The sequence below is a fragment of the Hypanus sabinus genome, chromosome 31 (assembly GCF_030144855.1).
Source record: "Hypanus sabinus isolate sHypSab1 chromosome 31, sHypSab1.hap1, whole genome shotgun sequence".
Classification (NCBI taxonomy): Eukaryota; Metazoa; Chordata; class Chondrichthyes; order Myliobatiformes; family Dasyatidae; genus Hypanus; species Hypanus sabinus.
In genome coordinates, this window is record NC_082736.1 from 17,672,813 (window position 1) to 17,700,361 (window position 27,549).

General features: G+C 42.8%; 2 non-coding genes across 2 annotated transcripts; one reads left to right on the top strand and one right to left on the bottom strand.

The window, feature by feature from the left end:
- The first annotated feature begins 23,681 nt into the window (after positions 1–23,681).
- trnag-ccc (transfer RNA glycine (anticodon CCC)) lies at positions 23,682–23,753 on the top strand. Its single transcript has one exon. It is a non-coding gene; the product is annotated as a tRNA-Gly (tRNA).
- Positions 23,754–25,434: 1,681 nt separating this feature from the next.
- Positions 25,435–25,508, bottom strand: trnan-guu (transfer RNA asparagine (anticodon GUU)). Its single transcript has one exon. It is a non-coding gene; the product is annotated as a tRNA-Asn (tRNA).
- Between the last annotated feature and the right edge of the window lie 2,041 nt (positions 25,509–27,549).

Genomic DNA, 27,549 nt, shown 5'->3' on the forward strand with positions numbered 1-27,549 from the left:
CTAGGGTCCTATATAGCTCTAACATTACCTCCTAGCTCCTAAATTCAGTTCTCTGATTGATGAATGCCAATGCACCGTACGCCTTCTTAACCACAGAGACAACCTGCGCAGCTGATTAGAGCATCCTATGGACTCGGACCACAAAAACTCTCTGAACCTACACACTGACAAGAATATTAATATCATTGCTATATTCTGCCATCATATTTGATGTACCAGAATGAAACACTTCACACTGAACTGGGTTTGACTCCATCTGCCACTTCTTAGCTCAGTTTTGCATCCGATCAATGTGCCGCTCTAACCTCTGACAGACTTCCACACTATCCACAGCACCTCCAACCTTTGTGTCATCAGCAATCTTACTAACGCATCCCCCCACTTCCACATTCAGGCCATTTATAAAAATCAAAAAGAGTAAAGGTCGCAGATCAGATCTCTGAGACACTCCACTGGTGACAGTCCTTCATGCAAAATATGACCCGTCTGTAAACAGACTTTGCTTCCAGTTCTGAATCTACAAAGCAATGTCCCCTTGGTCCCATGCGTCCTTACTACCTTAATAAGCCTTGCATGGGGTACCGTATCAAATGCTCTTCCTTCATCAATGTGTTTAGTTTCATCCTCAAAAAATTCAATCAGGCTCATAAGGCACGACCTGCCCTTGACAAAGGGATGCTGACTATTACTAATAATATGATACCTCTTCGAATGTTCATAAATCCTGTCTCTCGGGATCTTCTCCATCAACTTAGCAACCACTGAGGTAAGACTCACTGGTCTATGATTTCCTGGACTATCTCTGCTCCATTTCTTGAATAAAGGAATAACATCCGCAACATTCGAATCCTCCGGAACCAGTCCCGTGCATTGACGATGCAAAGATCATCGCCAGAGGCTTGATAATCTCCTTCCCCGCCTCCCACAGTAACCTGGTCATTCGGTCCAACGACTTATCTAACTTGATGCTTTCCAAGAGCTCCAGCATGTCTTCTTTCTTAATATCAGTCTGCTGCAAGTCATCTCTACAACAACTAAGATCCTTTTCCATAGCGAATACCGAAGTAAAGCATTCCTTAACTCTATCTGCTATATCCTCCGTTTCCATACACACATTCACACTGTCACACTTGAGAGGTCCTATTCCTTCACGTGTTATCTTCTTGCTCTTCAGACAAGTCCCCGCCAGGATATTGGTCCCCCTGGGATTCAAGTGCTACCCATCATTTTTGTAAAGGCCACACTTGCCCCAAAAGAGGTCCAGAAATCCGAACACTGCCGCCGCTCCAATCCCTGAGTCACTCATTTATCCTCCACCTCATTCTAGTCCGATTCGCACTGCGGCATTGCATGGACAATAATCCCGAGGTCCGGCGGTCCTGCTTCTCAGCTTCCTTCCTAACTCCCCGTACTCATTCTTTCAGAACCTTTTCCTTTTCCTACAAATTCCTACGAATTGGTACAAATATGTACTACGACATTTGGCTGTTCTTCTCGCCACTGCAGGATATCTTGGACGCGTTCTGAAAGACCCCAGACCCTGGCACCTGGGAGGCAAACTACCATCCCTGTTTCTTTCCTGCGTCCACAGAATCGCCTGTCTGCACCCCCACCCAACTATAGAACTGTCATTTTGTTCATTTCTCTACCCTTCTGAGCCACAGAGCCAGAATCTGTGCCAAAGGCATGGCCACTGTTTCTTCCCCCAGGTAAGCTGTCTGCCCCCAACAATACTCATAGAGGAGTACTTATTGTCAAGGGGTACAGCCACAGGGGTAATCTCCAGTACTTGATTCTTTCCCTCCCCGTCCTGACTGTGACCCACTTGTCTGTCTCACGTGGTTCCGGTGTGAGCACGTGCTTATAACTCCTTTCTCACAACACCTCGCTCTCCCTGATCAGGCGAATGTCATCGAGCAGCGAGATTCCTAATTCAGTCCCTTAGGAGCTGCAGCTCGATACCCCGGTTGCAGATCCGGCCATCCGGGAACCTGGGAGACTCCAGCACCTGCCTCATCTGACACCGTGCACCGAAAATTGGACTCACACACATATATCCACCTTTCCGCAAATATCACCGGTACACCTATCTCGCCTCGTTCCTTTAGCGCTGTGTCCCGTTGAGCCAAAGCCCTGACATTCTGTTGCCTCTGATACCGCTTCCCGCTCCGAACACTGCCGGCTGGATACGGCGGTCTTATTTTAAATATTTCGCGCTCCGCTTGCTGAGGTCACGCGTGTGGTGAAAAAGGTACAATAACTCCGGTTTCACCTCACATATTTAAGGTGGTTTGGTATGTGTTCCTAAATCTTTAAAACTTTCTACAGGGGCACAACTGAGATCATCCTAACTGGCTGCATCACTTCCTGGCATGAGAACTGTACCTCCCTTAATCGCAGGACTCTGCAGAGAGTGGTGGAGACAGCCCAGCGCATCTGTAGTTGTGAACTTCCCATGATTCTGGACATTTACAAGGACAGGTGTGCAAAAAGGTACCGAAGGAACATTGGGACCCGAGTCACCCCAAAAACAATATATTACAGCTGATATCATCCAGGAAATGGTACCGCAGCACAAAAGGCAGGACCAACGGTCGAAGGGCCACCTTTTTCCACCAGACCAGCAGACTGATTAATTCACCCTATTTGAGTATATTCTACATAACACAAACTGTTCTATTCATTTTAAATTACTATAAAGTACTATAATTGCACATTGTACATTTTGATGGAGATGTAACATAAAGATTTTTACTCCTCATGTATGTGAAGTATGTAAGAAATAGAGTCCATTCAGTTCAAATAATTCCTATAGTGGAGGCAGAGTGTACAGTCTCAGAGTATAGAGACATCCAACTAGATCTAAAATAAGAAGGAATTGCTTCAGAAAGTGGGTCGTGAAACTGGAGGCGTGGAGGGCAAGCTACAGAAAAAGTAAGTATTGTAAAAGCAAAAGTAAGATTGATGGGTTTTTGATTAGTCGGTGCATCAAAGGGTTGCGGGGAACAGGTAAGAGAATGCTGTTAAAAGGCAAGATAATAAATCGGCCATCGTAGAATGGTGGAGCAGAATGGGTTTGGCTGAATGGCCTAATTCTGCCCCTATTCCTTATGTTCCAAATACAGTCATAATAGAAACATGGCTGAGGGAACGGTAGAATGGGTTCCAGGATACAAAGATGCAGGGCGAGGGGAAGAGGAGTTACCATCTTGAATGCAATAACAGAATAATCATCTGTATAGAGGACATCAATTCGGACCTGAAACATCTAACGACGCCTTACGCATACTACTTAGACGTAAGGATATGGTATTATAGAAACCACAACAGTCACCGGAAATTGGAACCACAGATATGAAGTGAGATTGCAGTTGTAAACATATTAATGTAGTTTTGGTAAGAGATGTTAACTTCGTAATATTGGATGTGCATTTCATAGTATAAAACGAATGGTGCTGAATTTGTGAAATGCGTCCAAGAATGTTTCCTTCATCAAGATAGAGAGTGGCTGAAGAAGTGCAAAGCCCGCTTACATCTAGTTTTGTGCCCCAAAAAATTTGTTTCGCTCACATTCACTTGCCCCAGAATTGAAATGGTTGCACAATCAATGAACCAATGAATCAATGAATTCAAAGACACCTCATCTCATTTTCTCAACATTTATTGGTAATTTAATTGTTGTGCGTTCCTTTTGTATTTGCACAGTTTGTTGTCCTCTGCACTCTGAACGCCTGAGGTGGACGGACTTTCATTGATTATGTTATGGATATTATTCGACAGATTTGTTCAGTAGAGAATAAAATTAATCTCTGGGTTGTATATGGTGACTCATATGTACCTTGAACTCCTGTATATTGCCATTAACTCTTCCTTCGATTTTTAAAGATTATCGTTATTTGTTACATGTACATCAAAACATGTAGAAAAAAACATCTTTTTAATTTCTATTTAATCGTGTCTATTAACATTGATCACTGGACAGTAAACCACTAGAATCCATAATTCCGTGAAAAAGGTTATTATAATGCACAATTCAGGGGATCGATACAAGAAAATTTCCAAGTCACTGAATGTTCCTTGATGTAGAGTTAAGTCAATCATCTAAAATTGGGAAGAATATAACACAGGTATAAATTTGCCAACAACAGGCTGTCCTGAAGTACGGAGAGACTGTGCAAGAAGGGGACGAGGGATGGAGTCCTGCAAGCGACCTATGATAACTCGTGAGGAGTTACAAGCTGCAGTGGCTGATAATCGGAGAGAATGCGCATACAATGAATGTTGCCTGGCTGCTCGCCAATTTTCTTGTTAAACTATTTTGTTCTTGTCAAAATATTGTCATGTTCCATCCAGACCGAGACCATTTGCAGAAGTAGTTCTACTTCTACTTAAATACTGATCTAAGAATAAATTTCTATACCATGTTCATAATGACAAAGAACATAGAACATGGAATAGTACAGCGCATTACAGGCCCTTCAGCCCACAATGTTGTTCCGACCCTCAAGCTCTGCCTCCCATAAAACCCCCATCTTAAATCCCTCCATATACCTCTCTAGTAGTTTCTTAAACTTCACTAGTGTATCTGCCTCCACCACTGACCCAGGCAGCGCATTCCACGCACCAACCACTCTCTGAGTAAAAACCCTTCCTCTAATATCCCCCTTGAACTTCCCTCCCCTCACCCTAAAGCCATGCCCTCTTGTACTGAGCAGTGGTGCCCTGGGGAAGAGGCGCTGGCTGTCCATTCTATCTATTCCACTTAATATCTTGTACACATCTATTATGTCTCCTGTCATCCTCCTTCTCTCCAAAGAATAAAGCACTAGCTCCCTTAATAGACAATAGACAATAGACAATAGGTGCAGAAGTAGACCATTCGGCCCCTCCAGTCTGCACCGCCATTCTGAGATCATGGCTGATCATTCACTATCAATACCCAGTCCCTGCCTTGTCCCCATATCCCTTGATTCCCCTATCCATCAGATATCTATCCAGCTCCTTCTTGAAAGCATCCAGAGAATTGGCCTCCACCGTCTTCCGAGGCAGTGCATTCCACACCTCCACAACTCTCTGGGAGAAGAAGCTCTTCCTCAACTCTGTTTTAAATAACTGACCTCTTATTCTCAATCCATGCCCTCTGGTACTGGACTCTCCCAACATCTGGAACATATTTCCTGCCTCAATCCTATCAAATCCTTTAATTATCTTAAACGTTTCAATCAGATCCCCTCTCAATCTCTGATCATAAGGCATACACTCTAAACCAGGCAGCATGCAGGTAAATCTCGTCTGTACCCTTTACAATGCTTCCAAATCCTTCCTATATTGAGGCGACCAGAACTGGATAGTACTCCAAGTGTGGCCTAACCAGCGTTCTATAGAGCTGCATCATTACATCGGGACTCTTAAACTCTGTCCCTCGACTTATGAAAGCTAACACTCCATAAACTTTCTGAACTACCCTATCTACCTGTGAGGCAACTTTCAGGGATCTGTGGACATGTAACCCCATATCCCTCTGCTCCTCCACACTACCTAGTATCCTGCCATTTACTTTGTCCTCTGCCTTGGGGGTTGTCCTTCCAAAGTGTACCAACTCACTCTTCTCCGGGTTAAACTCCATCTGCCAATTCTCAGCCCATTTATGCATCCTATCAATGTCACTCTGCAATCTTCGACAATCCTCTACACTATCTACGACACCACCAACCTCTGTGTCGTCTGCAAACTTGTCAATCCAACCTTCTACCACCACATTCATGTTGTTAATTAAAATCACGAAGAAAAAGTTGACGTCCCAGAACTGATCATTGTGGGACACCACTAGTTACAACCCTCCAATCTGAATGTGCTCTCTCCATCACGACCCTCTACCTTCTGCAGTCAAGCCAATTCTGAATCCACGTGGCCAAAGTCCCTGTATGCCATGACTTCTGACTTTCTGAATAAGCCTACCGTGTGGATCCTTGTCAAATGGCTTACCAAAATCCATGTAGATCACATCCACTGCACAACCCTCATCTATATGTCTGGTCACCTCCTCAGAGAATTCTATCAGGCTTGTTAGACACGATCTGCACTTCACAAAGCTATGCTGACTGTTCCTGATCAGACCATGATTCTCGAGATGTCCATAGATCCTATCATTCAGAATATTTCCAACAGTTTTCCTACCACAAAAGTAATGCTCACTGGTCTATATCCCTACAAATTTTTTTGAACAACAAGAACATATTCGCCTCCTGCAATCCTCCGGTACCATTCCCGCAGACAACGAAGACATAAAGATCCTAGCCAGAGGCTGAGCAATCACTTTCCACGCCTTGTGGAGCAGCCTGGGGAATATTTCGTCAGGCCCTGGGGCTTATTCTTCCTAATGTATTTTAACAACTCCAACACCTCCTCTTCCTTAATTACAACATGCTCCAAAACATCAACCTCACTCATACTTTCCTCATCGTCATCAAGTTCTATCTCATTGGTGAATACCGAAGAGAAGTATTCAGTTAGGACCCCGCTCACTTCCACAGCCTCCAGACACATCTTCCCACCTTTATCTCTAATCGGTCCTAACTTCACTCCTGTCATCCTTTTGTTCGTCAAATAATTGAAGAATGCCTTGGGGTTTTCCTTTACCCTACTAGCCAAGGCCCTCGTGTCCCTTTCTTGCTCTTCGCAGCCCCTTCTTACGCTCTTTTCTTGCTACCCTATATTCCTCAATAGACCCATCTGATCCTTGCTTCCTAAACCTCATGAATGCTGCCTTATTCCACCTGACTCGATTTTCCACCTCACTTGTCACCCATAGTACCTGCACCCTACCATTCTTTATCCTCCTCACCGGGACAAATTTATCCCTAACATCCTTACAAAGGTCAGGCGGGCAGTGTGATGCCCTTAAGACATTTATTTCATTGTAAAACATTTTAGCTTTAAATAATTTGTTTATAACTATTTCTAGTTAAACTTAAAGGTTGATAACTACCTTCAGTTTTACGAAGTTAAAGTTCATTGTCTGTGATATATCACAGCATGTGATGACATCACCCCTAATTTCGCAAGGTCCCATTCAGAGAAACGGGAAGGTGGGGCCCTGCACGTGCAGGACCAACGAGCTAAGCTTCATTTCTAGCCACAAAGAAACATCACAGAAACAACGCTGTAAGTTCATAGGACAGTTGATATCTTGAAGTAAAAAGATTAATGCTAATTCCGTTGTAAGAAATGACGGTTGACGAGTTTTATTTTCTTGTGACATTCAAAGCATTGCTGGAAAAATTGTGTTGTGTCCACTTAAAACTGCTGATGGATTAAGCAGATTCTGCCTGTAAGTTTTACTTTAATGAATTTTTAATGTGATACAGTTTGTTATAGTTAGAATTTTACAAATATTTATGATGCATATGTGTCATAAAGGAAACAGACACTGTATATGTTTTTTATTATATTTTTCAACAGTTTCCCCAAGCAATCTTAATGTGGAAGAGTGAATAGCAAACGGTTAATCTTACTGCGACTCTGATTTCATTGGCTCCGTTTTAACTTGGTGTTTATTCAAAGTTTCAACACACTGCACGAGAACTCGACAGCCTGACTTTACCCTTCCTTTTCCAGCAGGGTTTCTTTATTTCGTTTTTAATTTATGGAAAATCGTCGAATCAGGTGCAGGCAAAAGCTATCAATAGTGCTGGTGGACACAGGTTGACTGTCGAATAGAAGGTGACCTCAACGGTTTCCTTTCAGAGACAAAGGAGAGCTGGATGGTGCATTTACAAGCTGCAAAATGCTTTCCTTTGTGTACGTCAGAGACAGGAGGAAAGGGGTGATATGAGACATAGGAGTTAACATGGTAAGGGTCAGGGCCATATCCATGAGAGCTATGTCCTACAGATTCTGAGACCAAGTCCACGGTCACAACGTGGAGCTTGGTCTTTGATGAGGAGCAGACAGAGTTCCAATTTCCACTATAACCTCTGGATTTTCAAACTGTCCCATGCAATATCTTGCAGTCACACCAATACATCCTGGACCCTAGCACCCGGGGGGCACTATCCGGTTGTCACTTTTGCAGCCACAGTATCCTCTGTCTGTTCCCACTAACTACTGAGTCATTCGCCACTACCACACTGCCTGACATTTCCCTTCCCTGACACAGGCGACACACTAGGCATTTTACGTCTCGTTTTGAACGAAAGAATTTGTTTAATCAGATCCAGGCAAAAGTTTCCAGAGAGTATTAGTGGACTCAGGCTGACTGTCCGAGAACCTCACTTAAAAACTGCAACGGTCCTGAAATTATAGATCTCGGCGAGCAGAACAAAAGCCAAGTGTTGGATCGTGCAAATAGAAGGTGACCTCACCGGTTTCCTTCCAGAGACCAGAGTTAGATGGTGATTGCATTGTCTGTCAGATACAGTCCCTTGTGTTAATGGGAGTCAGGAGGAAGGAGGCAATATGAGACAGAGGAGTTACCATGAACAGGGTCATGGCCAAAGCCATGACAGTTATGTCCTTCCGAGCCCTATCCCGAGTTCAAGGTCCGGGGCTGAATTACATTCTCACCTTCACTGTGATCACTCAGAAGAAATATTGAGATACTTTTAGACCATTAAGGTATGAATGAATGCAAAATGATCTGGTGCTTTCCGAGCATATCAGACAAATAAACTCTTCTCAGGCTTCCAGCTCGGTACAGGCATCGACTGCAACTGATGTCTCGATGCCATCAGATATCATCCCAGATAGGGATGGCAGAGTTTATCATCAAAACGTTAGTTGTATTCGACACTTGTTACGCGGCTGGAAGCCAAATATGAAGAACTATTCAAATATTATTCGTCTTGTCTGACTTTCATTTCCTTGGAGCGGGCGAAGGTAACAGTGATGCTTGAGATTTTATAAAGTGGTGAATGTCATAGGTGGATGAAAATTAAGAAACTTTCCATTTAAATTTGGACGTTCCACATCCATGCAGAAGTGAGGTAATGCAGGTAAGAGTCTAAGCAAGGCCAGGGAATGCATTGCGAATGGTGGAATGTGAAAAAAACACAAAGGGCCAGAGTGCCTCTGAAAAACATGAGGACAGGTCTCCAAAGATAGGGACTTTGTTCGGTTGGTCAATTAACAGACGGATGGAGACATCTGTTTCTGGGGTGAAGGGACTGAATGTCAGAGCAGTTTGCTCTGCTGGAACTACCAGGTACAAATCGGGTCACACATTAAGAGTCGTTCACAGTCTTAGTCATTACACTGCAGGGTTAGACAGGTACGCCAACATTAAAATTAGGAGAACGAATCCCCACTCTGCGGTTCAATCGCATTTCTCCATTCAATATCAGATAAGATTTCATTAGAACTCTAACTCTATATCGCTATATAAACACACGGTATACTTTTACACATTTGTTGGAGAAGTACTCACCTACCGCTGTCCGGAAGATATTCGGATCCAGATTCCCATCTCCTTTAAGGGGAAAATGCTGCGAAGACAGTTATGATTAACAAAACATCGTGAAGCACGCACTACAGAGCTTAATTACAACATTTATCGCATTGTTTTAAGACTAGCATTCTAAAATGAAATATTGGTCCGCTACATATTCTACCACCTAATGATTTGCAGCTTATAATTTACCTTTCTCTGCAGCTGTTATACATTATTCTGCATTTTGTTACTGTTTCAAATTATACTACCACAATGTACTGGTTTATTTTTTGACCCAGTATGCTAATACACCAACACCACGGGAGGCCAGTCTAGATCTGCTATTCTGTAACATTTGAGGGACAATATTGAGTGAGGAAGTTGCTGAGCATTCAGAACAAAGTGATCAGAACATTTCTTGTCTCCAGGTGCGTTGGGAGGACATATCAGTAAAAAAAAACAAACGAACTATTTAAATTGCTTTTCAGAAAGGAAAAGTTTATGCAGATGCAGCAACGACCACAGAAGGCAAATTGGAAGAAATTGCTTGACATTGAGTCAGTTGAGGAGCAATGGCATCCATTTAAAGAGGTAATTTATGTAGATCAGGAAACTTTCATACCCAAGTTCTGGAAAATTAATGAAAACATTTGATCAACTACATGGATGAACAAAGATATAGACACACACACACACACACACACACAGACACACACACACACACACACACACACACACACACACACACACACACACACACACACACATATATATATATATATGATTCATAGACTTAGAAAATGAGGTCCACTTCCTGCTGAAAAGGCTGAAAGTTAATAAATCTCCATGTCATACAACATATATCCAAATGAACTGAACAAAGTCTATGATTATAAATACAAAAATCTAACATGAATTTTTTAAAGATTTTGGAGATTGGTGAAATCCTGAAGGACTTGAAATAGGATAAATCTTTCCCGGTATACAACAAAGGTGACTTTACTGACACTTATAATTATGATTCTAACGTGTATCATTGGTGAGACAAGGGAAACGTTAGTAAAGAAAGAATTGGAAAAATAAACATCTGATAAGAACCGAAATGCAGCGCCTGGGAACAAAATAATCCTTGTCTGGTTGACTGCCAATAACTAGTGATGTTCCGCAGGGGTCGGTGTTGGGACCACTTGTTTTGATGCTGTTTATAAAATATTTAGGTGATGAAATAGGTGGCTTTGTTGCCCTGTTTTCAGACGATACGAAGATTTGTGGAGAGGCAGGTAGTGTTGAGGAAACAGGTTGAATGCAGAAGGACAGACGGATTGAGAGAATGGGCAAGAAGGATGCAAATGAAATATGATGTTGGGAAATGCATGCTCATGCACTTTGGTAGTAGAAATAAATATGTTCACTATTTTCTAAAAGGGGAGAAAATCGGAAAATCTGAGATGCAAATGGACTTGGGATACCTTGTGCAGAACACCCTAAAGTTTATCTTGCAAGTAGAGTTGGTAATGAAGAGAGCAAAATGTAATGTTAGCATTCATTTCAAGAGGTCAATAATACAAGAGCAGGGATGAGATGCTGAGGCACTGATAAGGGCTCACCCTGAGCACTAGGTACAATTTTGAGCACTTCAACTTAGACGAGATGTGCTGTCATTGGAGAGGTTCCAGAGGTGGATCATAAGGATGATTCCAAGAATGAAAGTTTTATTGCATGCTTGATGGCTCTGCGTCTGTACTCACTGGAATTTAGAAGAATGAGGGTGATCTCATTGGGAACTTTCTAATATTGAAATGCCGAGAGAGAATAGATATGTAAAGGATGTTTCCTATGGTGGGAGAGTCTAGACAAGAACAAACAGCCTCAGGATAGAGTGGTGTCATGTCAATACTGAGATGTGCAGTGGGTACGGAATTTGTGGTTGGCACCTACAGCTCTGGACATTAGGCCGTTAGGTGCATTGAAGACAGATTGATAGGTTCTTGATTGTACATGACATCAAAGGTTACGAGGAGAAGGCTGGGAAATGGGGTTGAGGATGAGAAGAAGATGAACAGCCATGATTGCATGGTGGGACAGATGCGATGGGCAAAATGCCTAACTCTACTCCTATGTTTTATGGTTTTATGGTCTTATGTTAGCAAAAAGTCAGCATGGGTTTAAGAAGTTTACTAATATCTTTCAGGACTATGAAGAGGCAACTAAAATTTATGATAAGGATAAAGTAGTTGATAACATTTACCTGGACTTCCAGAAGGTTTTTGACAAGCTGTTTCATAAGAGGTTATTTATCAAATCACACGAGGTAGTGATTCAGAGTATCAGATATGAATGTGTGCAGAATTGGCACTAAACAGAAAACAGTGATTTATGATCAGAGGATCATTTTCACAACTGAAAGATGTTAAAAGTGGGGTTCCACAAGAATTATTTTTGGGGCCACAACAGTTCTCAATTTTCATTAGTGACTTGTAGAAGCAAAGAACCAATAAACTAAAAACTTTGCAGATAACACAAAGTTAGAGGGACGCGCTCTTAACATTCAGGCAGCAGAATACATACAGGTAGATCTAAACCAAATCCTGATGTGGGCAGATGAATGACAGATGAAATTCAATGTAAGAAAATGTAAAGTATTAGATAGAGGAAATATAAATATTAGATACAAATATACAATGGGAGTCTTGAGTAAGGAAGTGCATTGTATGAGAAGGAATTGAGTCTCCGGAAAGATATCGCTGTCTATATCCAGACAATGCACTGAAGCAATAAGGCAGGTTAATATAATTTTTGGCTATATAATGCGCTCAGAGGAGTTCATGTCATACCTCAGGAGAGAGATCGTCTGTGTAAATCACAGCAGTTTTCAATGCACCGGCTGTCTGCCGAAGCTGTGAATACTGGAGAGACAGAAAGCAGAGAATCTCATGAAATGATGTATCCAGTTATCCGGCGCATCGAAGACATTTACTATCCTTTTATTTCAGCCTTTGGCATTCCCGGTAAGTCAAGGTGTTAATTGCCGTGGGTGGATGTGGAAGTTTAATTCAAATGCTGCGATTGATTCTGCCGCTGTTTTAAACTGTCACAGTCCAGTCCTGGTATTCCGGAGTGGAAACAACGGGACTATACATGCAGGGATTTGGATCTAAAAACAAGCCACTGCAGGAATCAACCATTTTCTGTGGGACTGAGCGGGTCAGTCGGCGTTCTTCCAGCAGTTTAGGATCAATAATGAGATGTGGGGTTTCTGAGCTTTTGGTTCTGTAGCAGCTGGAATTCATTTGCAAATACTATGTTTATACGGGAGATTATTCCAATTGATTTTCTGCACTTGCATGCGAACGGTTTTCTGAGCTAGGTGCAACAATCAAACCAAAGACTAGTAGTAACACTTTAGCAAATGTGAGGAGTTCAGTGTTGTGAGGCGCAACTGTTGTGGATTTTTTTTTTATTAAATGCCTGCGATATGATTGAATACAAAGCAATTGATAGACCACAAAAGTCATTGCTAAGTCAATTATACAACCAATGTGGTGCTCCATAGTTATTGATATTGAGAAATATATTCTATTGTACCGTTACAGACATCTAATTACGACACCGAGTTTACTGTTGGAATTGAATTCCTCTCCCCTGCTTCCTTGTGACGGATTCAGTGGAAAGAGGCATCTCTGTTTGTGAGTTCGTGTCAGTCTGCGCTGTATCTGCTGGAATCAGTCAATGTTCTGTTGCAAAGTCAGTGAGGTGGCAAATGCTGGAATAGGAAACAAACTCGGGGAATGCTGGCAACAGTGAGACCCAAGCAGCTTGTATGGAAAGAGAAACCAGTTAACACTCGTGTCAGGGGTCTCTCTGAGAACAGTTCTGAGGAAAGATACTTTAACTGTTTTCCCATATATGTTGATTTGTCTGGACGTGTTTCCAGTATTCCCTGATTTTGTTCCTCCTGCAACTTCTCTGTCGCTGACAATGATCGCCATTGAAGTTAATGTTTGTCTAACAGAAGAATCCCGCCATCAGTATCCAGAGTTATTCATCGCACTCAGACGAGACACGGAAGTCGCCGGTAGAAAATGTTCCAACCAGTATTGGCGCCGAGGAGGTAGTTTCCCAGATTTAGATCTCCGCTGCCACTTCCCATTTCGGTCATCAGAAGGAAATCCATACTCAGATCATATATACATAATTTTACTGTGCAATCTCCTTCTCTGTCTCCGCCCGCTCTGCGCCCTCTCTGGACCCTCCCGCCGCTAAATTTAACAGTAAAGTGCAAATGTTACAGGATCCACACAAACTGCTGCATTGGCTTCTGATCAGTACTTTCTCAATTTGTAAAAAAGAAGTACACTGCAAATGCTGTGGTCAAATCAACATGTACAAACAAGCTGGATGAACTGAACAGGTCGTGCAGCATCCGTTGAAATGAGCAGTCAACGTTTCAAAACGAGACCCTTCGTCAGGACTGAAGAAGGAGGGGGCAGGGACCCTATAAAGTAGATTGGCGGAAAACCAATCAGAGGAAAGATCAAGGGGTGGGGGAGGGGAAGCAGTGAAGGAATAGGCAGGAGAGGTGAAGAACCGATCTAAGGGGAAAGCACTATGGGTGGTAAAATAAGGCAGAATCATGAGAGAGGTGATAGGCGGCTAGAAGAGGAGGCAGAGTGAAAGTGGGATGGGGGACGAGAGCGGGAGGGAATTACCGGAAGTTGGAGAATTTGATGTTCATACAAAGGGGCTGGAGACTACCCAGACGGTAGATGAGGTGTTGCTCCTCCAACTTGAGTTTGGTCTAATCATGGCAGTAGAGGAGGCCATGTATGGACATATCCAAATGGGATTGTGAAGGAGAGTTGAAGTGAGTGGCAACCGGGAGGTCTGGTCTATTGTGACGGACGGAGCGTCGGTGCTCGACGCAGCTGTCCCCCAATCTGCGTCGGGTCTCGCCGATGTAGAAAAGGCCGCACTCGGAGCACCGGATGCAATAGATGACCCCAACAGACTCACAAGTGAAGTGCTGCCTCCACTGGAAGGACTATTTGGGGCCAATAATGGTGGTAAGAAAAGAGGTATAGCGACAGGTGAAGCAATTACGCTTGCAGGGATAAGTACCAGGTGGGAAATCTGTGGAGAGGGACGTGTGGACCACGCAGTCGCGGAAGGAACAATCCCTGTGAAAAGCAGAGAGGAGTAGAGAGGGTAAGATGTCAGTGGTGGGGTCCTGTTGAAGGTGCTGGAAGTTGCGGAGGATAATATGCTGGATCCGAAGGCTGGTGGAGTGGGAGGTGAGGACAAGGGGAACACGGTCCCTGTTGAGGTGCCGGAGGACGGGGTGAGTGCCGAAGTGCGGGAAATGGACGAGATGAGGGTGAGGGCATCGTTGATGACGGCAGAAGGGAAACCACGATTCTTAAAGTAAAAGGACATTTGCGGTTGTCTTGGAATGGAAATCATCGTCCTGGGAACAGATGCGGCGTAGGGGGAGCAACTGGGAATAGAGAATAGCACTTTTACATTTGGCTGTGTCTGCAGGGGTATAATTAAGATAGCTATGGAAGTCACTGGGTTTATAGAAGATGTCAGTGGACAGTCAATCTCCAGATATGGAGACCGAAGGATCAAGAAAGGGCAGTGAAGTGTCCAAGATGGAGCAAATGAATTTGAGGGCTGGGTGAAAGTTAGAGTCAAAGTCGATGAAATTGACGAGCTCAACTTGCTGCTCCCTGTCTCTCTTCCAGCGAACTTGGTGGCGATTGTGATCGTGTCCAGGGGAAAGTGCAGTCTCTCTAAATGTGTGACTCGCTACCTGGTGGGGATGGCAGCAGCCGATCTCCTGGTCGTTATCTCCGATCCGCTGCTGTGGTGGACTGTTCTGATTTATTTTCCTGGAACATTCTTGCGAATCACTCCTGTGTGCAGATTCAGTGCATGGCTGATGTTTGCGAGCACTGCGACCTCAGTCTGGCTGACTGTCGCTTTCACTGTCGATCGATTTGTGGCTATTTGCTGTGAGAAGCTGAAAACATAATATTGCACCGAGAAAACGGCAGCTATGGTTATCGGGACAGTGAGTATGCTGGCCTGTTTGGAGACTGTTCCCTGGGGCTTTATACACGAGCCTGGAGAAATAATTGATGGTGTTCCCTGGTATTGCTTTCTTACACTGAGCTATACAAACTCTCCCTCATAGGCGGCATTTGACATGCTTGACCTGATTTTAACCCCTTGTGTCCCATTCTTTCTGATTTTGCTGTTCAATATTTTGACTGTCAGGCGGATTCTAGTGGCCAGTCGAGCCCGCAGGGGGTTCCGGGGACAAAAGATTGGAGATAATGACATTGACCGGGAGGTGGAGAACCGACACAGATCCATCGTTTTGCTCTTCAGCATAACCGGTAGTTTCATATTGTTCTGGGGAACATACGTCGTATTTTTTATCTACAGACGGATTTCAAAGTTTTGTTGATTCTGCCGCCGATCCCCATTATATTACAGACCACACGTCGGAAATGCGGCAGAGTCTTAGTTCCTGCACAAACACGTGTATTTACGCTGTGACTCAGAGCAGATTCCGAGAGGAACTAAACAATGTGGTGAAATACCCACTGAATCGGATTTTGAAACTCATGAAACGCTAGAAATAAATGCTGTAAAGTATTACATTTCAGCTTCACTTACTCATGGGTAAATGGAAACAATGTGATAAACAGAGTAACAAAACAAACACGAGAAGGGCTGCGGATGCTCAAAACACAAAACAAACGCACACAATCAGATTCAGATAGGGTTCCCGGCCCGAATGGTCGACAGTTTACTATTTTCCACACGCAAAATGATAGAGCCGACCAGCAGGTTTGGCAGCAGCAGTAGAAAATTGTAAACTGTCCAAGCTTTGGTGCCGAGTCCCTTCATCAGAGTCCTGTCAACTCCTGACCTTTTTCTCAGATTGTGTGTTTTGCCTTGGAATTTCAAAGCAGCTGTTGACAGCTGATCCCGACGTCATCACTGGCCACACCAACCCAGTGTTGTTCCTTTTACACACCATGTCGCGCCCCATTAAATTGAAGCTTGGGGCGAACCTGCTGCCCTGTTTCCCGGTTCGGACAAAAGTGCCTGATCTTGAGGTGTATTTTGTCTGGATCAACTACTCCAGTCTCGTCATAACCCATGCTTTACTTAAGCCTCGTTTCTCCTTCTCTCTATATTCTCCTTCTTTTTTGCCACCTGGAGCTATCGAGCAGTAAAACAATGTTAACTGTTTTATAAATTACAACAAAGTACTATCAATCTGTGTGTGTGTGTGTGTGTGTGTGTGTGTGTGTGTGTGTGTGTGTGTGTCCTGACCATCCACACCCAGCTCTGCCGTCACAGACGAAGTTTTTTTGATATGGTTCATATGATCCTAAGTCAGGCCGTTTAGTAAACTGGATCCAGAATTGTCTTTGCAATAGGAGACAGAGTGATGGCAGAGTGCGGTTTGGTGATCAGATGCTGGTGACATGCTGTTTCACTTTGATCTTTTCTGGGACCTTTGCTGTTTGTGATACGGCTGAGTGACTTGGGAGTGGATGTAGGGACCGTGAGCAGTAAGTTCACACTGAGTGGGAGATAGGTGGAGTTATTGCTGTGTGAAGGGTGGTCTTGGGCTAAAGGCTAAGGTGGTGAAATAGGCTGAGAGCAAAACAAGTAGGACAGTTTGTGTGAGAGCTGGGATTCTCCATTAAACAATCGCAAAGCCCCCACAGGGGGAGGTCAGGGGGATAATATGCGTCAAATCTACAATAGTGTAATGAGCAGGAAGTGACAGCTCTGTCATCTGCCTCATTAGTTATAACCATATAACCATCTAACAATCACAGCACGGAAACAGGCCATCTCGGCCCTCCTAGTCCGTGCCGAACTCTTAATCTCACCTACTCCCACCTACCCGCACTCAGCCCATAAACCTCCACTCCTTTCCTGTCCATATATCTATCCAGTTTTACCTTAAATGACACAACTGAACTGGCCTCTACTACTTCTACAGGAAGCTCATTCCACACAGCTATCACTCTCTGAGTAAAGAAATACCCCTCGTGTTTCCCTTAAACTTCTGCCCCCTAACTCTCAAATCATGTCCTCTCGTTTGAATCTCCCCTACTCTCAATGGAAACAGCTTATTCACGTCAACTCTATCTATCCCTCTCAAAATTTTAAATACCTCGATCAAATCCCCCCTCAACCTTCTACGCTCCAATGAATAAAGACCTAACTTGTTCAACCTTTCTCTGTAACTTAAGTGCTGAAACCCAGGTAAAATCCTAGTAAATCGTTTCTGCACTCTCTCTAATTTATTGATATCTTTCCTATAATTCGTTGACCAGAACTGTACACAATATTTCAAATTTGGCCTTACCAATGCCTTGTACAATTTTAACATTGCATCCCAACTTCTGTACTCAATGCTTTGATTTATAAATGCCAGCGTTCCAAAAGCCTTCTTCACCACCCTATCTAAATGAGACTCCACCTTCAGGGAACTATGCACTGTTATTCCTAGATCTCTCTGTTCCACTGCATTCCTCAATGCCCTACCATTGCTCTTAAAAAAGCCTTTTGTTATGTTTGGTGCTGAGACCAGGTTTAGGCTTGCTTCTGGCAGATGCAGTGGGCCATTTGAAAGTCTCTGGGCACAGGGGTTACTCGCTTGGTGTGGATGGCACTAGGAGCCTCTTCAGGTAAGCCTCGCTGGCCTCCTGCAGGCATTTGAAGTTCGAGCTCTGGAAGCGTGGATCGGTTTTGAAATCCTGCGTGATCTTCTGCACCAGATGCTGGAAAGGATGTTTGCGGCTGAGCAGATCGGTGGATTTCTGGTAGCATCGGCTCCCCCTCAGAGTCACAGTGATGGGCTGGTAGTGCCCCAAGAATACGTACACAGACACCCAAGGATATTCAGGGCTTCTTTACATTTATCAATTATTTAACAGATATGGTGCTTATTAACCAGCCGCATGGCACAAAATCATACCACTTACAATTATTCAAGAATTGGACCATGAAATTTCGAAACAATTGATATTGAGAATGAAATGGAACAATAAAGAGGTCTATTTATCTTCTTTGTAAAACACATAATGTATTTTAGCTTAAAACCACAACTATTTGCCCACTGTTCAACATTATTAATCATAAATCACATGCTATATACAATTAAACTGAATTTTCTACCTCTAATCCATTAAGAACCATTCATCTATAAAAGTGATTTTTAGTAACAATCACCTTCCTTAATCAATACTGGAATGTTTTTAAGTCTCTGAATTCCACCCCCCCCCACCAATTTTCTTAATCATTTCCTAAACATCACTAAATTTAATATCGAGTCAACACTATCACAATATGACCTCCAGTAAACCTCTTTCAGAACCTTCACCAATTTCCTCACCACAGCCTGTGGCTTTTCATACTTAATAAGATCACTCGGACAGTGATCATTCTCAACTCTCCCAAACACCTTATTTCTCTCCCTAATTGTTTCTGCACACTCCTCCGTCTACCATGGTACAGTCTTCCTCCTATTAATGCCATTTTTAACAGGAGACACTTACACAGCAGTTTGATGAAAAATATAACATAAACATTCATTGCAGAAATCCATATCATTCTCAGTGGTCGGCCTTGACAGATATTCATCAGGTAAAAACTCTCCCAGTTTGCTTTACCAAAATTCCAACTCCCCAAAGCAGACTCCTGTCCTCTATATAACTCCAAACACAAACTTCAAAATATAAGATAATGATCACTCCCCAATGTTTCATCACATATGACATAACTCACTTACTCCAGCCAGAATGATTGAAACTGGAGTTAAATCTACAGCAGTTCTCGGACTGATATCAACATTAAATCTCATAGCCCTCTCATTATTAAGGCACAAAGATTGGAAAAACCTAGAAATTATTCTACCAACAAACCATTCCATGAATGGCCCCAGAGTGAACTATGTGTACAACAATCCCCACACCATACTACCCTCAGTGAGCTGGAGCTAGAATTGAATTGAAAACACACTTGGGTTAAGATGTCAACAGACCTGTGCTATCACCTGTGGGATCATCATCTGATCTGCCACCTGTCGTCAGGAGATTCGGACCGTTTATGATCAAGATTCCCTCGAGGTGGTGGTCCAGCAGTGCTAAAGCACCAACTCGCACTGGTAAGCTTACAAACTTGGCAGCTACCTCTATCAGAGTTGTTTGTCGCTTCCATCCAACAGATAATCTACTCTTCAGATGTCTAAACAACTGCTGAAGGGTTTGCAAAAGATGGATACACTGTCCGACTATTGGCCCCTCTGGACATCCTTGGTCAACACCCATGATGATCCTGTCTGCTGCCTCAGCGACAGCTCTGCTGGTTGACTTGATTTCTTTCCTACTGAAGTCAAGGTCACGCATCCACTTCTGGAAAGTGAACACAATAAGGCCACCGGAGCCTATTTCGAATGGATAGCTTGATATCTTCCACCCTGTGTCTCTGCATATAACTTCCAACAAATCAATCCAAAGCTTTTCACAAGAGATTTACCACTTTAAAACCCCTACATATTGAATTAAATGCATCTACTTCAAGAGCATCATGCACTTTATTTACATCCACAACTCAATGTCCGATTCCTTTCCTTATTAAACTTGCAACACCGCCCCCTCTGCCAATTAACCTAACACATCTAATTACAACATAATCCTGCAAAGGAAAACATAAAAGTGCTAACAGCCAGGTTTCCTGAATAGATATGATATTGGGTGAATATGATAAATACGAAATAAATGTCTTAATGTCTTGACAATCAGACTTCTCGGACTCCAATGCAATATTCTTAATCCCATTATGCATACGCAGTAGGAGACTGAAATAGAGGTACCCCACCTATTAAAGCATCATTTACAGTTTCCCACATAACACCAGTTATGAATAGATACTTTTCAGTTTTCACAATAATTTTAATTTTCTCAGAACGATAACTGGGCCGTACAATTCACCACATCCTTCATAAACATTACGAACTGCACATAATCAACTAGTAAAGTATGTTTAGTAATGGAACTTTAGTAATGTGACATATTGCCACTAAATTCATATTCTGTTTCCCAACTGGTAATACTTGATCAACATTTGGTTTAACTTTTTGCAAGGCCTCTGCATAAGACACACCTGACTGTACATTAACCTAATCAACCAGCTGCCTTCCTAAGCACCTCACATCCTTATAAACTGCACTGTGTTCTCCTCACAATTACAGTAATTAAACTTTCCAGCTTCACAATCTTCATACTTACGTTCCCACCACACTCTCTACATCTTAGTCTCCCATGATATACTGCCACAACATGCCCAAACCTTTGGCATTCGAAACATCGAAGTGGAGGCGGTATATAAGCTCGTACATTATAACTAACAAAACAATACAGTTAAACACTCCATCCTTTCTCCATTTCTGACAACTTGTAATCTCTTTACATTCTTCAAGTTGCCTCACAGTTAATGAGATTTAATGATTTAATCTGCTCTATCAAAATCTCCACTGGAACCCCTGTTCTAACAACCTGATACCTCAATTTTCATTAGGCAACATGAAACATTCAAATGTAATGCCTTCACACACTTTCTTATCCTGATTCACGATTTGCACATCACCTCCTCTTACTTTCTTTTTCAATCTTTTTATTAAATTTCAAATTAATAAACATATCAATATTTGTAATGGTACATAGTGATCAAATTACATTAATAACGGTTGACATGTAAAAACGCATATTTAAAATAGCAAATAGATCTTTGCCTCCCAGTCTGTTAGTAATTAACCATGGAAAAAGAAAGATATTTATAAAAATAGAGGAAAAAAAAACCTAGAATAAGAAACACTAAACTAAAAAATTAAAAAATTAAAAAATTAAAAAATAGAATGGGCTGTCATGTTTCATCGGTTAAATTTATAATTTCTTGTTAACTCTGCTCCTCCATACATGAACAAAAACAAACTTAAAAAAATGATTCGGAAAGGGTCGACTTACATCATATGAAAATATTGAATAAATGACCTCCAAGTTTCTTCAAATTCAACCAGAGGGTCAATAGTACCACTCTTTTTTTCCGCAAATTTAGACATTTTATCATTTTATCATTTGGGAAACCCATTGGGTTATGGTAGGGAGATTGGAAGTTTTCCATTTAAGTAAAATGAATCTTCTAGCTATTAATGTTATAAAATGCAATTAAACGAAAAGCTGATGGGGATAAGTGACTGGAGTCTATCACTGGTAGTCCAAAATTTACTGTAAGAGGATGAGGTTGTAAATCAGCACACAGAACTACTGAAATAATATCAAAAATATTTTTCCAATATTTTCCGAGAAGAGGACAAGACCAAGTCAAGGAAGTTACTTCAGAATTACATCTATCACAAACAGGACTAATATGATGGTAAAAACAAGCTAAATTATCCTTGGACATATGAGCTCTATGAACTACCTTAAATTGTATCAAAGCGTGTCTGGCACACATTGAAGAAGTATTAAATAGTTTAAGAATTTTCTCCCATTTCTATGTAGATAAAGATATTTGAAGTTCTCTTTCCCATTCATTCTTAATTTCATCAGATGTACCTAGACGTATTTTCGTAATCAAATCATAAGTAATTGCTATTAAACATCTTAAGGTTTGAGCACAATTTATATTCCCTAAAACAAATTTCAACTCTGTGGTTAATTTCAAACGAGAAAATGTAAAGATGCTGGAAATCCAAACAACACACAAACTGCTGAAGGAAATCAGGGCTGATGAATGGTCTCGACCCGAAATGTCGACTGAACTCTTTTCCATAGATGCTGCCTGGCCTGTTGAGTGCCTCCAGCATTTTGTGTGTTGCTGCAGTTAATTTAATGGGATTTATAAAAGAAGGTTTTTCCGGGGCAAATTTAAACAATACTCTACCTTGAAGTGTTATTTCCATTTTTTTTCCCAAAATGTCCAGCCCTTCCTCTCGATCAGAGGAAATCATTCCCATTTTCTGTTACTTTTTTCAGTTTTCCAGATCCAGATTCAACTTCATTCCAAACTCTACCCGCACTAACCAGACTCTTCATTTCCGGTTCGTTTTCCAGACTCACGCCCCCGCCCCACCTGAACCTACATTATTTCCCAACATTCAAGACAGTGTCATCAACCGCCACTGCAACTCCAACCCTCTTCTTCGTGTTCTGCAGTCAATCAGGTCTAGGAGCGGATCCACACAATCCACGTTATACAACGTCACATAATTTAAGCGTACATTCCTCCAGTGCACTTTCTGTTTGGAGGACCCAGGTTTGCTGGAGGGGCTGGGTGGCTTTAAACCCGGCGGTAAACACGTCCGCATGGTACCGTCCTCTCCAAAGAGTTTCAGCTGTTCCTTTTCCAGTCTTCTCCACACAGTCACCCAGACAAACTGAGAGAGTCGGCTGGAGTGCTGGGAAAGGGGCAACAGCCCCTGTATAATGTGTCGGATTGAAGGATCCAGTCACCTAATGTAACGCCGTACGGCATTGAGATACAGTAACGATGAGGGAAAATTGATAAAACAACGCTGAACAGAACGTCCCTTGTTCTCGGGAAACTCTCCAGTTCCGGGCCATTTGCACACACTACTAATACCGGTTTCATTTGAAACAGGAAAATGATCTCCCCATCGGTAAATTAAATCCCGGTCTCCTGCGTGACAGGCGGGGATTGAACTAACGAGGAATCAACAAGAGTGTGGAATCTGTCATACGGATGTCAGGGTTTAGGAGAGCTCATAAAGTCACTCTGATGTTTGTTTGTTGAGTGTAGAGCTGACGCTATTTACTCATCCTGTCCTCACTGTGTCACTGGAGGGGTCTCATCATTCTTCAGTGATTCAGTCATTTACTGAGTTCAAGGACTGGCCAAAGGAAGGGTTCCCATTAGCATCCAACTGCGTGTAGTTTGAACCGATATTTATAATCAGGATGGTTTCCCACTTACTGATACGTGCAGCAGGAAACCATTTGCAGCCCTTCGAAACTCTCGGGTCGATTCTTCCGTCACTCGGATCCCAGGTGCTGTGTTTCTCTGGTCTGTCGGAATGTCGCGACATCTACAGGTCAGAATATGAACAGGAATGATCCTTCAGAAAACAGCTCAGAAACTTCTAGTAGAATCTTCTAGCAGAAGAGTACATTCAGTAACCGAATCTCGTTTGTATCAGGGTGCGATGGTGGTATAGTGGTGAGCATAGCTACTTCCCAAGCAGTTGACCCGGGTTCGATTCCCGGCCATCGCAGGTTGTATAATTTTAGCACTATGAACTCAGAATTCACGGGCAATGTGCTGTGAATGAATTCACTCCAATGGATCAGATGCAGCCCTAATGTACGATGGTGGTGATCCCTCATGCAGGATGATCGAGGAAACCAAACTGAATGAAAAACACATTAGACCCGGGTATTCCGGTAGTTCCAAGGACCCGGCTGGAGGAAACGCACACTTTCTGGACATATCGAACAGGCAGAATCCTGATCAAAGACACAACGCACCCCGGATATTCTCTCGTTCCCCTCTTCCATCTAGCAGAATGTGCAAAAGCAGGAAAACACAATTCACAGTCTCAGGGATAGTTTCAGTCCACTGTTGTGTCTATTGAATGGTTTCCCGTAAGATAGGGACGGACGTTTGACTTCACAATCCACCTCAGTACGAAGGTACGAAATAATTTCCTTATTATTTACCTGCGCCGTGCTTTCCCTGTCGCTGTTACACTTTATTCTGCATTTTGTTATTGCTTCACCTTGTTCTGTCCCAATACAATGTGTAATGGTTTGATCCCTATGAACAGTGAGGATGAGAAGCGTTTCACTGTATTTCGGTATATGTGACTGAAACACGTAGACCAGATTCAATAGAACACTGAGCCCGTTGTGGCAGCATTAGGGAGCGCCAGCCTCCGGACAGTACAGAGTTTCCCAGCTGGTAATGAAACGCAGCAGAAAAAAAAGAGCTGAGATCACAGAGGGGAAGCAGTGAGAGAGGGTTTCACTGAACTCTCATCGATGGGAAGATTCAAACTTCTTCAGAGTAGGCATCTCCTATTGACTTCAATGGATCTGTGTTGAAAGGGTGAACGGCTTTAAGTTCCTCTGTAAAAACATCAGCGAAGATCTCACGAGGTCTGTACGTACCGGCTGCGTGGTGAAAAAGGCACAACAGCGTCTCTTTCACCTCAGACGGTTGAAGGAATTTAATATGGATCCCCAAATTGTAAAGACTTTCTACAGGGGACCATCCTGACTAGATGCATCACTGCCGGGATGGGAACTGTATTTCCCTCAATCGTAGGAATCTGCAAGGAGTGGTGCGGACAGCATAGCGTGTCAGTTGATGTGATCTTCACGGTATTCAGGACATGTACAGAGACAGGTTTGTAAATAGGACCTGAAGGATCGTTGGGGACCCGAGTCACCCCAGCAGTGTTCCCGCTGCTGCCATCCGGGAAAGAGTACGGCAGAATAAAAGCCGGGACCAACAGGCTCCGGGACAGCTTCTTCCACCAGGCCATCAGACCGATTAATTCACGCTGATACAATCGTATTTCTATTCTATATTGACTGTTTTGTTGTACATACTATTTATTACATATTGCTATAAGTTGTACATTGCAGATTTAGACGGAGACGTAACGTAAATTTTTACACTTCATGTATGTGAAATACGTAATTAATAAAGTCCATTGAATTCAATTCCACGGAAGAGACTTCGCTGTGTAGCAGTCGAATCACAGACGGGAATATGTGCAGATGCTGGAAATCCAAGCAACATACACAAAATGCTGGAGGAGCTCAGCACCCAGGCTGCTTCGTGATCCTGAAGAAGGATTTCGGCCTGAAAAATCGACTGTGTACTTTACACCATAGATGCTGCTACACATTTTCTATTGAACGAGTGAAAATAAACTACTGGATCACTAGCGTCCCTGGGTGGGCTCGATCCACCAACCTTTCGGTTAACAGCCGAACGCGCTGACCGATTGCGCCACAGAGACGACTATTTAAAAGAGTACGAATAAATGACAAATTCCAATTGAAATGCTATTTCTTGTTATAGGTGCATAGTGTTTTAAAAAACAAAGTTGAATACCTGCTGCCGCCAACAGAGAATATAGCAGAGGATGGTTTTGATCCATCGACCTCTGGGTTATGGGCCCAGCATGCTTCCGCTGCGCCACTCTGCTACAGAAAGTGTCATCAATTGTTGAACTGTGAATGCTGCACTTTTCTATGTGTATGCATGCATTCGTTTATGTCTGTGTCTGTATCTGTAGATTTCAAAGTATGGGTCTGTGCATGTATCTGTACATGACTGTGTCTGGTTCTGTGTCTGTATATGTCTGGATCCATTCCTTCTTTTTCCCGTTTCATACTCAGTACTTCACTTTCTATTATTGATTCCTTGTTTCGCTTCTTTCTCGTTTTCTCCACCTTCCCTACTCTCTGTCTCACCCAGTTATTATCTCTCTGCCGTTTATATTCTATCCGCCTTGCACCTCTTTCCCGATATTTCGCCACTGAAAAGCGTTTTACATTATTCAATTGTCCAGATGGACAATTCATCCCACTGGTTGGCTTTTTAAAAAAATAAAAAACGACGTTTTCACCCAAGGTGCCATTAACTGCCTAATCCTGTCCTGATGATTGAATGACTGTCCGAGTTCATTCAGTGTTGAAACAGCAGATCAACTAGTAAAGCGGAACTCGCGACATTAATGTACTGCAAACGCTGACATCAAATGCAACAATTCCTCCTCCGGGATTAACTGTTGGTGTCATGTTCAGACCATCACAGCCGGACCAGTTAGTGACAGATGGGGAGATGTGGAGGATCGCTGATGCTTCGCCCCTCCCTGCCACACGGGGCGGTTTTTCCATTTCTCCACCAAAGCTGTGTGACTGATCCAGTAAAGGTCTAAACCTAAGGGTTTTAACGTAAGAAGCTGTAAAGACAGACGGGCAGTTGCTTATTCCGAGGCAAACTGAGTTATTCCACCATGTTGTGAATGTTGCTCGGAAGTTCGCCATCTGGGATTTCCCGCCGATTTTTTTTTTCAATTCAGTCACCAACCTGGACTTCGTTACATGCACGTAACGATTTCTCATTGAAATATATCTGGGTTGTCAACCATACTGGAAATCCTTTCTGAGTCACTGATCACAAAGAGTGAACATTGAAAGATAGAAAATAGAAGTCGGAGGAGATACCCATTTGCACCAGCCTGTTCCGCTATTCAATCCGATCCTGCCTTGATTTCTCGAACTTCCGGTAACGCCCCCTCCCCTTCATCATTCCTCATTTCCTTTTCCGTCTCTCACCTTATCTCCTTGCCTACCATTCGCCTCCCTCTGATGCCCCTCCTACCTTTGTTTTCTTCCATGGCCTTCTGTCCTCTCCTATCAGACACCCACTTTTCCAGTCCTGTATCTCTTTCGCCAAACAACTTCCAAACTGTTCGCGTCACACCAGCCTCTCCCGTTTTCTCCGAGCACCTTGCTTCTCACTTTCCTCCATCCACCTTTTAATTCTACTACTCATCTTTGTTCCCCTCCTCCAGTCCTGCTCTGGGGTCTCGGCCCGAACAATCGACTGTTCTCTTTTCCATAGATGCTGCCTGGCCTGCTGAGTTCCTCCAGCATTCTCTGTGTGTTGATCCGTGTCTTCGATCTCAAACCAGTGAATCTACTTCCTCGTAGCATCTTCCCAGATCTTTGATTAAGTATATATTCTGAGAAATGTTCTTATATTGCAAAAATAAAATTCGAGTTGATTAATTGATTAAAGCTATTAGTTGATTGTAAAAATCTTGATTGTTAATAGTTAATAGTTAAAAGCTATTAATTGATTAGGAGGTACATAGATGGGAAACCACGAACTGGGTGAGCTGTGGTTAAGTAAACATGTGAAGAATTAGATTCAGAAGCACTGCCAGGGATTATTCAGCTCAGGTCGTAGAACTGGTAGCTCTGTTAGAGAAGGAAAATGGAGGAGAAAGTGGGCAAAGGAGGGACCAGATGCGTGCTGGACACACTGGG